A 12,924-nucleotide genomic window follows, 5' to 3' on the forward strand; every position below is an offset into this window, starting at 1 on the left:
GTTTTCGGTGTTTATGAATGATATTGATGATGGTATATCAAGTTTAATGTCCAAGTTTGCAGATGATACAAAGGTTGGCAGGGTTGTTAAGGACACTACTGACGCTATGCTGCTGCAACAGGATCTGGAAAGGTTGAACAGATGGGCTGAGAGGTGGCAAATGAAGTTTAACATTGACAAATGTAAAGTACTACATATGGGAAACAGTAACCACAAAGCAACGTATCAACTCTGCGGTACTACACTGACAGTGGTGGAGAATAAAAAGGACCTGGGGGTAATTGTGCAGGCAGATATGAAGTTCTCTGAGCAGTGCAGACGAGCTGCAAGAGTAGCTCATGGTGTCTTGTCAATGATATACAGGAATTTTTCTAGCAGGGATAAGGAGGTGATTATTCCCTTGTATAAGGCAATGGTTAGGCCACATCTTGAGTACTGTGTACAGGTCTCGAGGCCTCATTTCAAGAAAGATGTAGAGCTGCTGGAACGGGTACAGAGAAGGGCAACAAGATTAGTGAATGGAACAAAGGGTTGCTCTTACGAAGAAAGGCTTAAGTTTTGCAAATTACAGTCTGGAGACTAGGCACCGGCGAGGTGATCTGATAGAGGTGTATAAGTCTTTGAATGGTTTGAGCATGCTCAATGCCAATGGGATTCTTCATCTTGCTCAGAATAATCACCTCAGAGGGCATAAATTCAAATTGAGGAAGGACGGATTTCAGATAGATGTGCGGAAATTTGCCTTTGGCCAGCGGGTGGTTGGTTGGTAGAACCGACTTCCATCACTTGTTGTTGAAGTTGATAGCCTAAACAAATTTAAGGCTCAACTGGACAGGTATTTCGAACGAACGGAGGGGTGAAATGGGAGTGGTGTTTCTTTTTTTTTTTTTTTTTTTTTGGCTGATGCTGAATAAGCTTACTTTCTTGCATCATATGCCTCTACTAATGCTAATATCTGCCAGGGGCAAAAGTTGATGACGTTGTAAAGCATATATCATCTTTTGAGGGCACAAAAGGTGATGTTGTACACGTTGGCACCAATGACATTAAGAGTAGGAGATCTGGAGATTTACTTAACAAGTACAGGTCAATGTTGCAAAAAAGTCGTGAGTTAGGGTTAAATTTGAAAGTGTCTGCAGTTCTGCCCAGACACGATAGGAGGGAGTACATGATGAGAGCCTTGTCAATCAATTCAGCCCTCGAGGGAATGTGCAAGACTCAAGGGGTAGAATTTTTTTTCAGCGTGGTCTGTGACTGTTAATAGGAGAGATTGCTTCTACAGGGATGGGATACACTTAAATAGAAAGGGTGCAAGAATATTTGCTGATGCTATCGAGGCAGTGTTAGGTGGGTCGGAAAACTCCTAGCTTGGGGGGATTCACGGACTAAAAGGTTAAAAGTAGCCGCAGGCAGAAGTGAATGTGATTCTTGCACAACTTCTATTAGAATAAGTAGCGACCTGGAGGGAGGGGTGCTGGGGGTTTCCAGACTAATGGCAGTCATCGTGAAACAGGTGGGTATATGGAATGTGTCAGGGTAACTAGGAATAGGAATAGGTGCATGTATGGTTGCATGTATAAAATATCATGATATAAAATATCGATGCTAGAAGTATAGTAAATAAATTTGATGAATCTGAAGTGTTGGTCAAGACATCAAAGGCGGATATTGTTGGGATATCAGAGACGTGGTGTCACACTGATATTAGGAATGCAGAATTGGAATTTGGGGAGTACAAGGTGTACAGAAAGGATAGACAGGATAGGAAGGGAGGAGGTGTCATGCTGTTAATTAAGAAAAACATAAAATCAAAAGAAGTGCATCCAGTTGATATACAGGGTGTCTCAAAAATATTAGTACAAACGTTTAGGGGAGGTAGGTAACATCTAAAGGAATGTGAATCGCATAGGAACCCATAACCGGAAACGTCACCGTAAGTCGGTACACTGCGCTGTTCATCAGTTCGCGAGAGAGAAAATTTCTGGTTTACTCGTTCAAGTGGCAACTCCGTAGCCAGGTGGGAAGGAGCAGCAGTGCGTAGCACACGCTTCTTGATTAGACCGGGGTTCAAGCCCGTCACCACCAAATACGGAGGATGCGGAAAGGTCGGGGAATGACCATCGCATATCCCGTAGCAATATGGCCTTAATTGCTAATGCTCCTAAAAACCAAATAACAAACAAACAACTCATTCAAGCAGTAGTCGCCGCACGAAGAGCATGCATCGATATACGAACTGTGAGCTGGCAGACATGCACCTAGTGTATGGATTAGCAGAGGGCAATGGACGAGCGGCTCAACGAATTTATGGAAAACGCTTCCAAGACAGACATGTACTGGACCACCGTTTGTTTGCGCGTGTGCATAAAAATTTGTGCGATTATTGGTCATTTAGAGGTAACAGGAGTAGTGCGGGCAGACCACGTTCGACGCGAACTCCCACCATGGAAGAAAGTGTGTTGAATGCCGTCCAGAATAATCGTACTACCAGCACAGGTGCCGTTGTCACTGCCTTGGGAGTGTCTCGTTGCAGTACAGCGTGTCTGGCACGACGATTCCTTACACCCCTTTCATCTCCAAAGGGTTCAGTTACTACTCCCCCAAGATCATCCTGCACGTGTGGCTTTTGCGCAGTGGTTTCTCCAAAAAAGTGTTCAAGACTTGAATTTTCCAGCCTATGGATGAGGATGAGGCTTATTTCACTCGGGAAGGCTTATTCAATCGGCACAATGCTCATGTGTGGGCTCACGACAACCCACACGGTGTGCGCCCCCATATGGCACAACATCGCTTCGCAATAAATGTGTGGGCATGTATGGTCGGTGACTGCTTAGTCGGCCATTACCTGTTACCTGTTACCATCCCGCATGAACTCCGCTAAATATCGGATCTTTCTTGAACAAGTTCTACGAGGGTTACTTGACGTTGTTTCAGCAAATGTGAGATGCAACATTTGGTTTCAACATGACGGGGCGCCTGCCCATTATGGAAGGTGTGTTCGTGACCATTTGAACAGGCATTTTGGGCGTCGATGGATTGGCCGTGGTGAACTCGTTGCCTGGCCCCCACGCACACCTGATTTATCGAGCCTTGATTTCTTTCTGTGGGGGGGGGGCCCTCAAATCTATCGTTTATGAATCGCCTGTGGAGACAGAAATGGATCTCGTGGCGAGACTCGTCTGCGCTGCTGCTACTGTCAAAGAAACTCCAGGTATGTTCGACCGTGTCCGCCAATCCATGCTGCGTCGGTGTAACGCATGCATCGCGTCTCATGGTGGAACCTTCGAGCATCTGTTGTAACATCATGAAATGCATCCATCTCGTATTCCATTGTTAATATTATGTCAAATAAATGTTTGCCACTAATTACTGTCTTGTGTCATTTCTGCCACTAATTACTGTCTTGTGTCATTTCTGCTTCTTGTGCTTCTGCTACTACTTTCCCGTGAAGTTTCCGGTTATGGGTTCCTGTGCGATTCACATTTCTTTAGATGTTACCTACCTCCCCTAAACATTTGTACCAATATATTTGAGACACCCTGCAGATGAACAGTGCACTGTTCAGTCAGTTTGGTGTGACATAAACACTGCGAAAGCAAAAACAAAAGAGTAGGAGTGTGTTATAGGCCTAATGACTCGAATGAGTACAATGAACAATTGTACAGAGAAATAGAGCGAGCTAGTAAATCAGAATGTCTTATAATGGGGGATTTTAACTTCCCAGATATTGACTGGAACTTGTGGTTGGTCACTCACACACTAGTAAGAATTTTGTGGATTCATTGGATGTTTGTTTTCTGCAGCAGCATGTTCGAGAGGCAACCAGAGAGGGTAATACTCTTGATCTGGTTATCAGCAGTGATCATTCGTGTATTAAGAATTTGCAGGTAAAGGAACCACTAGGTGGCAGTGATCACAGTGTACTGATGTGGGATTTACTTAAAGACATAATTACCACCAGGGGTAAAGGAAAGGGTTTTTGCTTCCGTAAAGGTGAGTACAGTGGTCTCAGACAGTTTTTAAATTCTGTACAGTGGGATCAACTGTACAGATCAACTGTACAGTAACCAACAGTAAATTCTAAGTGGGAAGCATTCAAGGAATTAATCGTGGAAGCTACTAAAAGTTTCATACCTATTAAGAAATATTGTTCAAGATTTGGGCCTAAATGGTAATCTAATGAACTAATGAGACTCGTAACAGAGAATAAAAACGCATTGGATGCATATAAATTATCAAGCGACTCAGAAGCCTATGGCAGATATAAGTTAGTCTGTAATCAGGTCACAAAGGAGGTTAGGCAGGCGAAGGCAGATTACGAGAAATATTTGGCAAAGGATACTAAGAAAAACAGCAAGGATTTCTTTACTTATACAGGGTGTTTCAGTTAAACGTTTCAGAACTTCTAAGAGGGGTAGGGTACATCCTGACAACTCGAAATCATATAGCAATGTGGGGTCGGAAATGCTTTCCTGAAGCGGTGTTGTACACAGAAGCACCAAAGAAAGAAAAGAGACCGTAAGTGAGAAATCGTTTTAATAATACATGAAAAGAAGCAAAAGGTACATGGATTAAAGTAACTGTTCGAAGTTTCTTCAACCTCGTATTGCTTTCGCACAGTAGTACCTTGGAAAATGTGCTACAAATCCCCTTTTTCCTGCTGAAGTGTTGTTTTCCGATGAGGCATCCTTCACAAGGGAAGGAATTTTCAACACGCATAACGACCATATCTGGGCGGTCGAGAACCCGCATGCAATACGACGTCGTGCAGCACAGATTCGATTTTCGGTCAATGTATGGGCCGGTATTATGGGAGATCACCTCATCGGACCTTACTTGTTACCGTGTCGTCTAACCGGACCTATCTACTTGATCTTTCTGCAGCAAGTATTGCCACAACTTTTGAGAGATGAACAGATTTCTGCATCGACGCAACAGGCAATGTGGTTCCAACACGAGGGAGCCCCTGCCCATTATAGCGGAGATGTTCGTAACTACCTGGATGTCACATTTGGTCAACAGTGGATCGGACGTGGTGGTCCCGTGCGTTGGCCTGCTCGGTCACCCGACCTATCATGTCTTGATTTTTATTTCTGGGGTCATATGAAATCGCTAGTTTATGACACCCTGTTGACAATGCTGAGGAGCTGGTTGCAAGAATCGCAGTAGCTGCCTAAGAAATTCGAAATTCGCCTGGAGTATTCCAGAATGTTCGGATGTCCAAGCGTCGGAGATGTGAGGCGTGCATTGTAGCCCGTGGAAGAAACTTCGAACACTTACTTTAATCCATGTACCTTTTTGCTTCTTTTCATGTATTATTAAAACGATTTCTCACTTACGGTCTCTTTTCTTTTTATGGTGCTTCTGTGTACAACACCGCTTCAGGAAAGCATTTCCGACCCCACATTGCTATATGATTTCGAGTTGTCAGGATGTATCCTACCCCTCTTAGAAGTTTTGAAACGTTTAACTGAAACACCCTGTATAAACTCTAAAAGGAAGGGGATGAATCTGATTGGTCCACTTGATATCGATGGTTCTGGTTCGACTTTTGATGATCCTGCCCAGATAGCAAACAAACTGAATGAGTATTTTGCATCTACATTCACACATGAGGAGTTATTAAGGTTTTAAAATGGGAGAAGGTTATCAGATTGTAGCAGGGTGCTTAATGATTTTGTAATAACAGAGAAAAGTGGAGGGGAAATTATTGAAGTTAAACATAAGAAAGGAACCTGAGGGTGAATGGGATCTATCCAGTTATATTAAAGGAGGCGGCAAAGCAACTAAGCAAACCCTTAGCCATAATTATGAGAGCATCCTTGGACTCATAAGGGGGGTCCCCACGGACTGGAGATGTGCAAATTCACAAAGAGGGATCGAAGGATGATGCGAGTAATTACAGACCAGTTAGTTTAACTTCTGTTCCCGGTAAAATAATGGAATCACTGGTTAAAGATGCATTGCAGTATCATCTAGACAAGACTGCAGCAATAATTCAGACACAGCATGGGTTTGTTAAGGGAAAGTTTTGTCTTTCAAATTTGATATGATATTATGATGTGGTTACAAAGGAACTGGATGCAAAAAATAATTTCGATATCATATATTTGGATTTCAGGAAAGCTTTTGATTGACACTGTTGCGCATGGAAGACTATTGTACAAATTGGAGCAGAATGGTATTAAGGGTAAGTTGCTACAATAGATAAAAGGATGGTTGAGTGGGAGAAGACAGAGGGTGGTAATCAATGGGTGCTGCTCTTCGTGGACTAATGTTATTAGTGGAGGTCCACAGGTTTCGGTGTTGGGTCCACTGTTGTTTTGTATTTTTATCAATGATATTGATGAAGGTATATCAGGCTTAGTGTCGAAGTTTGCAGATAATACAAAGGTTGGCAGGGTTGTTAATGACAGTAATGGCAGTGTGCTACTGCAACAGGATCTAGATAATTTGGGCAGATGGGCTAAGAAGTGGCAACTGAAGTTTAACCTTGACAAATGCAAAGTACTGCATATGGGTAGAAGTAACCCCAGAGAAACGTACCAACTGTGTTGTACTACACTTCAGGTGGTAGAAAATGAAAAAAAACATGGGAGTATTTGTGCAGTCAGATATGAAGTTTTCTGAGCAATGCAGACAGGCTGCCAGGGCAGGTCATGGGGTTTTGTCAATGATATATAGGAATTGTGCTAGCAGGGAAAAGGAGGTGATTGTCCCTCTGTATAAAGCAATGGTCAGCCCACGCTTTGAGTACTGCGTACAGGTCTGGAGACCTCATTTTAGGAAGGATGTAGATTTGCTTGAGCGTATACAGAGAAGGGCGACAAGATTGGTGATGGGAATGAAGGGATCCTCTTACCAAGAGAGGCTTTAGTTCTGCAAATTGCAGTGGCTGGAGACGGCACTTGTGCGGTGATCTTATTGAGGTATATAAGGCCTTCAATGGGTTATGCTGAATTCTGATGGGATCCTTCCACTTGTTCAGATTACGATCGTAAGGGGACATAAATTCAAATTAAGAAAAGACAGATGTAGAATAGATGTGCGGAAATTTGCCTTTAGCCAGCGGGTGGTTAATTGCTGGAACAAACTTCCATTTGTCTTTGTGGAAGTTGATAGGTTAAATAATTTTAAGGAGGAACTGCACAAGCATTTGGAGGGAATGGTGTGTTTTTTTTTGTTTTTTTTTTTGGCTGATACTGCATAAGCTCATACACTTGCTTTCTTGCATCACATATCACCACTACTAGTACTACTACTTTCATGTTCGTGGAACTAGTTCTATATAATATATATATAATAATATATAGACCCACTAGTCCATATTTTTAACAAAATCTTAGAAAGTGGGGAGATTCCAAATATCTGGAACACATACTTTGTGCGGCCAGTCCCTAAATGCAGGGACCCCAAGCGGTCTCAAGATTTCAGGCCGATTGCCATCGGCTGTGGGTTCCTAAAGATATTTGAAAAAGCAGTCCAGCCCACCATTGCAGACCACTGTTTCAATCACAGGCCTCCGTACCTCCACACTGTGATTAAGGGGAGATCTACTAATAGCAACCTCCTAGACACCCTTACCAGAATCCAGAAAGCCCTCAACAACAGGACACAGCTTGATGTTATTTTCTTTGACATAAAAGCGGCCTATGACAAAATAGATATAACAGCTCTAATCACCATTCTCCAGCAGTACTTTAACATCACTGGAAGGATTCTCCGTATCATTAAATCAATCCTGGAGCATAGACATCTCATCATATCACATCGCAGATTTCAGACAACTTGCATTACTAATAGGGGTGTCCCGCAAGGGGGAGTCCTATCACCAACCCTATTTGCCGCAGCGCTGGAGCCCTTCCTTGCATCCCAAACTGACTTCCAATCATACGCCGATGACCTGAAACTTTATATTACATCCTCTGACCAAACTCAGGTTCTTAGCACTACCTTGCAGGCAAATAAAACCATACATAACCTTCAACAATATTTGGCTTCCATCGGACTACAGATTAACCAAACAAAGACAGCTCAAATGTCCTTCACCTGGAAGAAGTCACGCAATGACCTTAATCTTACTATCAATGGATCACCCATTCAGAAAGTAAAAACGCACAAAGATCTCGGATTAGTGTGGGATGATGGGCTGACATTCCAGGCTCCCCTCCTGAACACAAAAACAAAAATGTACTCCGCTATGTGGGCGATCCGCCTGGAACTAACGGGAATTCATGACGCCGACCTGGTAAAGAAATATGTTGTCCGATGTGTCTATCCTATACCTCTCTATGCCGCAACCATTTGGTCCTCTGCTCCCACAACACACTTCAACAAGTTCCTCAGCCTGGAATACTGGCTCCTGAAATGGCTCAACCGGCGGACTGGCAACCAATACACCATTTCTAGGGCTCAGTTCTACATAAATCTGGAAGTCACCCCATGGAAACAACAGATTGTGGCAGCAAATCTTCTTACACTTGCCAGACTAATCACAAGACGACTCGACACCCCTGACATCACTGATTTAATAAAAACTCCACGCATTGCCGGAAGGAATCAAATGGACCCAAGGCTCCCACTCACAATCAGCTTGAACAACCTGAAAGGATTGAGACGCATGTTCCCAGGAAACACGGTAGATTTGATGAACAATCTAGCCATCGACCTGGATAGATTCTGCGAACAGCATTCATACAGACGTCAGAAGCTAAAGGACACATATACAAACATATACTTATGAGACGCCACCAGAAGGAAAATGCCACCACAATGCATCCCGTTAAAGATAGGTGAAGCCATCACTGGTCCTCTCTTACTTAGAATCTACTACTCCAAAGACGCCTGGCTGCACTATTACGTTCAAGATTGAAGAATTGAAGAGATACCACGTGTAACAACCGGTGAAGGACTGCCTCATTTCTTTATATTTTGTATATTTCCCTCATGCTTATGTAATTTATAGCAATTTAGAGAAAATAATATCCTTTAATTCTGTTAATTATGTAAAATAATAAACACTAAGTTCTGTACCTGTCGGGTTAGGCATACATGGGCCCCATGTAACCGCCAGGCACATGTCCCTGTCTTAACCTCTGTGTGTAATATCACCCCCCTAGCTTCTAGCTGTCCAGGGGGTGGCTCTTTGGCAGAGCAATAAACAGATTTAATAAATAAATAAATAAATAAATAATTATGGCCTTTTAACGTGGCGCATCATGGGCGGGTATACGTGCCTAATAAAATCCCAGGCAATCTCGAGTTTTATCTCGTGGGTAGCGCCTGCCCTGCAACCCCTGCAAAAACAGACTTAATCGGCTAATAGGGAATAATAGCATGAAGACGAAGGCATATTGACATATCGGAAAGACCATCCAAATTATACATAAAGAAATTAAAAAATATAAATTTTTTTGATCAACTTATTTAGACAGTCCATCAAGCACATTCGAAGAATTGTATGTAACCCGAAGAAAAACTCTTCCCGCCTTTCACAAAAATTTATATCTCATTCTGCTGTGAATGCAGTCGAGGTGAAAATTGAAAGGTGAGAACTTCTTTTATTGATAATGAACTTTTAAATGTAATAACTTTATCCACCAAAAGTAGTCTCGAATTTTTTTGCTCGAAGAAAATAAATTTTGTTGATGGTACTTTCATATTACTGTACAAAACATTTTTCTCAGGTGGTATACTTTTCACACAGTAGAAAATGCTAACTACGTTCGTAGTTTGTCTACTTATTTCAAAAAATAAAAATCATACCGGAAATGTTTTGAACTTATTGTAAACCAAATGCGCTCTAGAAAATATTGGCGCCCCTTTTGAAGAAGCAGTTTATATTCTTACTAAGAATATTAGAGAGCAAGGGCATGGTAAAAGTGCATCCAGTATTAAGGAATTTCTGAAGAATACAATGACTGCTCTTATGAAATTGTTATTCCTCCCTACTCTACAATATAGTTAGCACAGACACAACGGCAGAACTACTAGTGATGGTCATAATCGATTATTTCCATTATATTCATATCATTCGATTATGAAAATCGTCACACGCGCGGGTGCATAAGTACACGTTCCTTGAGTGACTCGGGTTCAAGCCCGTGAATACTGTGCTGTTTCTTGTATTCTCTGTTACAAGCGATGTTTTTTTTTCTTTAGTTTAGCTTTGTTTTTTCTTATATTATCTGATAATTTGTATGTAAATACACTGCCTGATCATTATATTAAGACAACCTTTCTTGCCTCATGGCCTTTTCTATCATAATAATACGACATGATTTGCCACTTTTTTGCGGGCCAGCAAAAATTAATTCATGAACTGGCATTAGTCTGCGAGCTCAGTGATTGGGAACTACTGTGTTAACGACTTGAATGTGCAATTGTACTGTTTGTTTTCCTCCTTATCCCCATGTGACCTTGCAACTGTACATTTATCCAGAAGCACGAATGAGAATTTTAATTAGTTCCTTTTGCAGTCATTCAGAAAATGTGAACATATGACGGAATCATTTAATACATGTACTTTAATTAGATTATCAAGCATGATGCAATACATGTTTCTTTAATGTTTTACTTTTCTTTTTTCAGTGATGATAATTACAGTATGTGACCTCTTTGGTGCTACGTTACTTTTAATTCTATCATAGATTAGAAATAGTGATGGGCATAATCATAATTATCATAATTTAAATAATAATCCGTTTTGGCATCTTCATAATCACTTATATGATAATTACGTTATGATGAATATTGTAAATTAATTTGCATATAATCGATTATGGAAATAATCATAATCGATTTTTTGGTAACTTAATAACAATCGAACATGATAGAAAGAGTGTTTTATAGCTTATATTAAATTAATTTTATAAAAATGCGATGCATATACTGTACAAGCATATGATAAGCTCTAAAAATAATTAGTTTTTCCATAATTCAACTAATTGTATTTTCATTATTATTTTTTTTTATTTACAGTATTTTTTTCTGTCATTTTATTACGGGCTAAGCATATACTTGGCATATACTCACGAATATACTTGGGAAGCATGTCTTTCTTCGTAGGCTGCCAAAATGCCAGTTTTTTTTATTAATTGTTCTTATAAAATTCGCTCTGACTTTGTTATAATTTAGGATTTAATTTTAGATTACGAGTCTCTTTATAACCGCAAGTGCCTTTCCTGCATCTCTCTGACTTTAAAACAAAATATTGGAAACTGTTTCCAATGAAAATGAATACTGTCACAGACGCTTTCCTGGTATCTCTCATGACTTCAAATTCGGACATTGTACTGTACCTGGTAATTTTCCAACACAGATGGAACATGCGTTTATCACTGGAAACTAAACGCTAAAGAAAAACAAAATGCTAAAGAATGTCTTCTTCCATCTGAGCTAACATTTCTCCACAGAATACTTTATCTTATCTTCTGCGGCGATAGCTTGTAAAATCTTCAATTTGTAAAGCTTAAGATAAAGGTTTTCTTACCAATCTCCCCGTTGTTGTTTGAAGAATGCCTAAGTGCATTCATCTTGAAACCCGACGGGTCATTTTTCGATTTCTATATTCCCGCTCTGAGGTTAATATTTGAATTCCTTCAAACATTGAAAAAATAAAACAGATTTAAAATAGTAGCATCATTTAACAAATTAATGTTAAGTTTGAAATTTTTAGAACTGTTTATTTCATTAACTTTCTTAGCGAATATTTAATTTAAAATTAAAAAAAAAAATTTTTTATTTTAGTTTAACTTTCTTTCTTATATTATCTTATAATTTTATATAGATACGCTGCCTGGTCATTATATTAAGATTTGGTTTTTCAAACCTAATGACCCAGATTTAGTTTTAAAAAATACAGGTGATAGTGCAAATAATGGAGCTTGATTGACATTTTGCATCCCATTTTTCCGTTTTCAGTCGAATTTTTTTTTGTAATTTTCATTCTTAATATTACCAAGAAAGCCATTCACTACAGGGAGAAACAACAGCCAGGCATTTCGCTAAATATCAGTCGTTTTGTCTTCCAGTTCCAGTTCCAACAGCTCCTTAACTTGTGGGCCAATAAATATATCACCTTTCACTTTTTGTATCAGGCACGTTTGGAAACCTAGACTGTATATTCTTGAATCTGTCACCTTGAAGAGCGAATGCTTTAACAAATTGTTTGACCATTCAGAGCTTTTTATGGAGTAGTAAAGCAATAATTTGTTTCTCGGAACCGAGGGACTGTTTACTACATTATGTACTCAGGCTGCAGCTCAATTCTGGCTGTCCATTCTCTTCTTTACTAGTGCTGATCTACTGTTCTGCTGTTCCAGAGACAAAGAAAGCAGAGAAAATTAGTGAAGCCTGAAGGGACTTCAGCATCTTGACGTAGTCTTTAATATGAACGGAGTGCACAACAGGAATCGATTGGTGCATACTCCCATTGTCGTGCAACACGACTTTCGAACTTTTACTTGAACTGTCTCTGAAAAGATATCACTCTTCTGGATTATGATTAATTCCAGTTTCTTCATAAAGGCCCATCAAATCAAAACAATAGCACACAGATTCTGCAACAGTGTGAAAACGTGGGCACTGGCGGCACGTGACTCTGATGTATGCTGGTGCTGTTTCTTAAAGTTACATTAAATTGCCTTGGTTATAAGACATGTAAACATAGATGGTAATAATAAAAAGCAAGTTAAAAATACTACAAAACATTAACTGAACACTTACCAATAACAGACTTGGGTAATCTAGAAAATTTATTTAAAAATAAAATCCATTCGGTTTTTATTTGAAAATAGATTAATAACTTTTTCATTCACTGAAATGGTGCAATAGTGTACCATTTTCATTGGTGCACTATTCAAATCGGCACTGCTCGCTCCGCAGTGCATTTGACTCGTTTAATCACCTCTAAAAATGCGTATT

The sequence above is a fragment of the Mastigoproctus giganteus genome, chromosome 12 (genome assembly GCF_048544385.1).
Source record: "Mastigoproctus giganteus isolate SK-2022 chromosome 12, ASM4854438v1, whole genome shotgun sequence".
In the NCBI taxonomy this organism is placed as follows: domain Eukaryota; kingdom Metazoa; phylum Arthropoda; class Arachnida; order Uropygi; family Thelyphonidae; genus Mastigoproctus; species Mastigoproctus giganteus.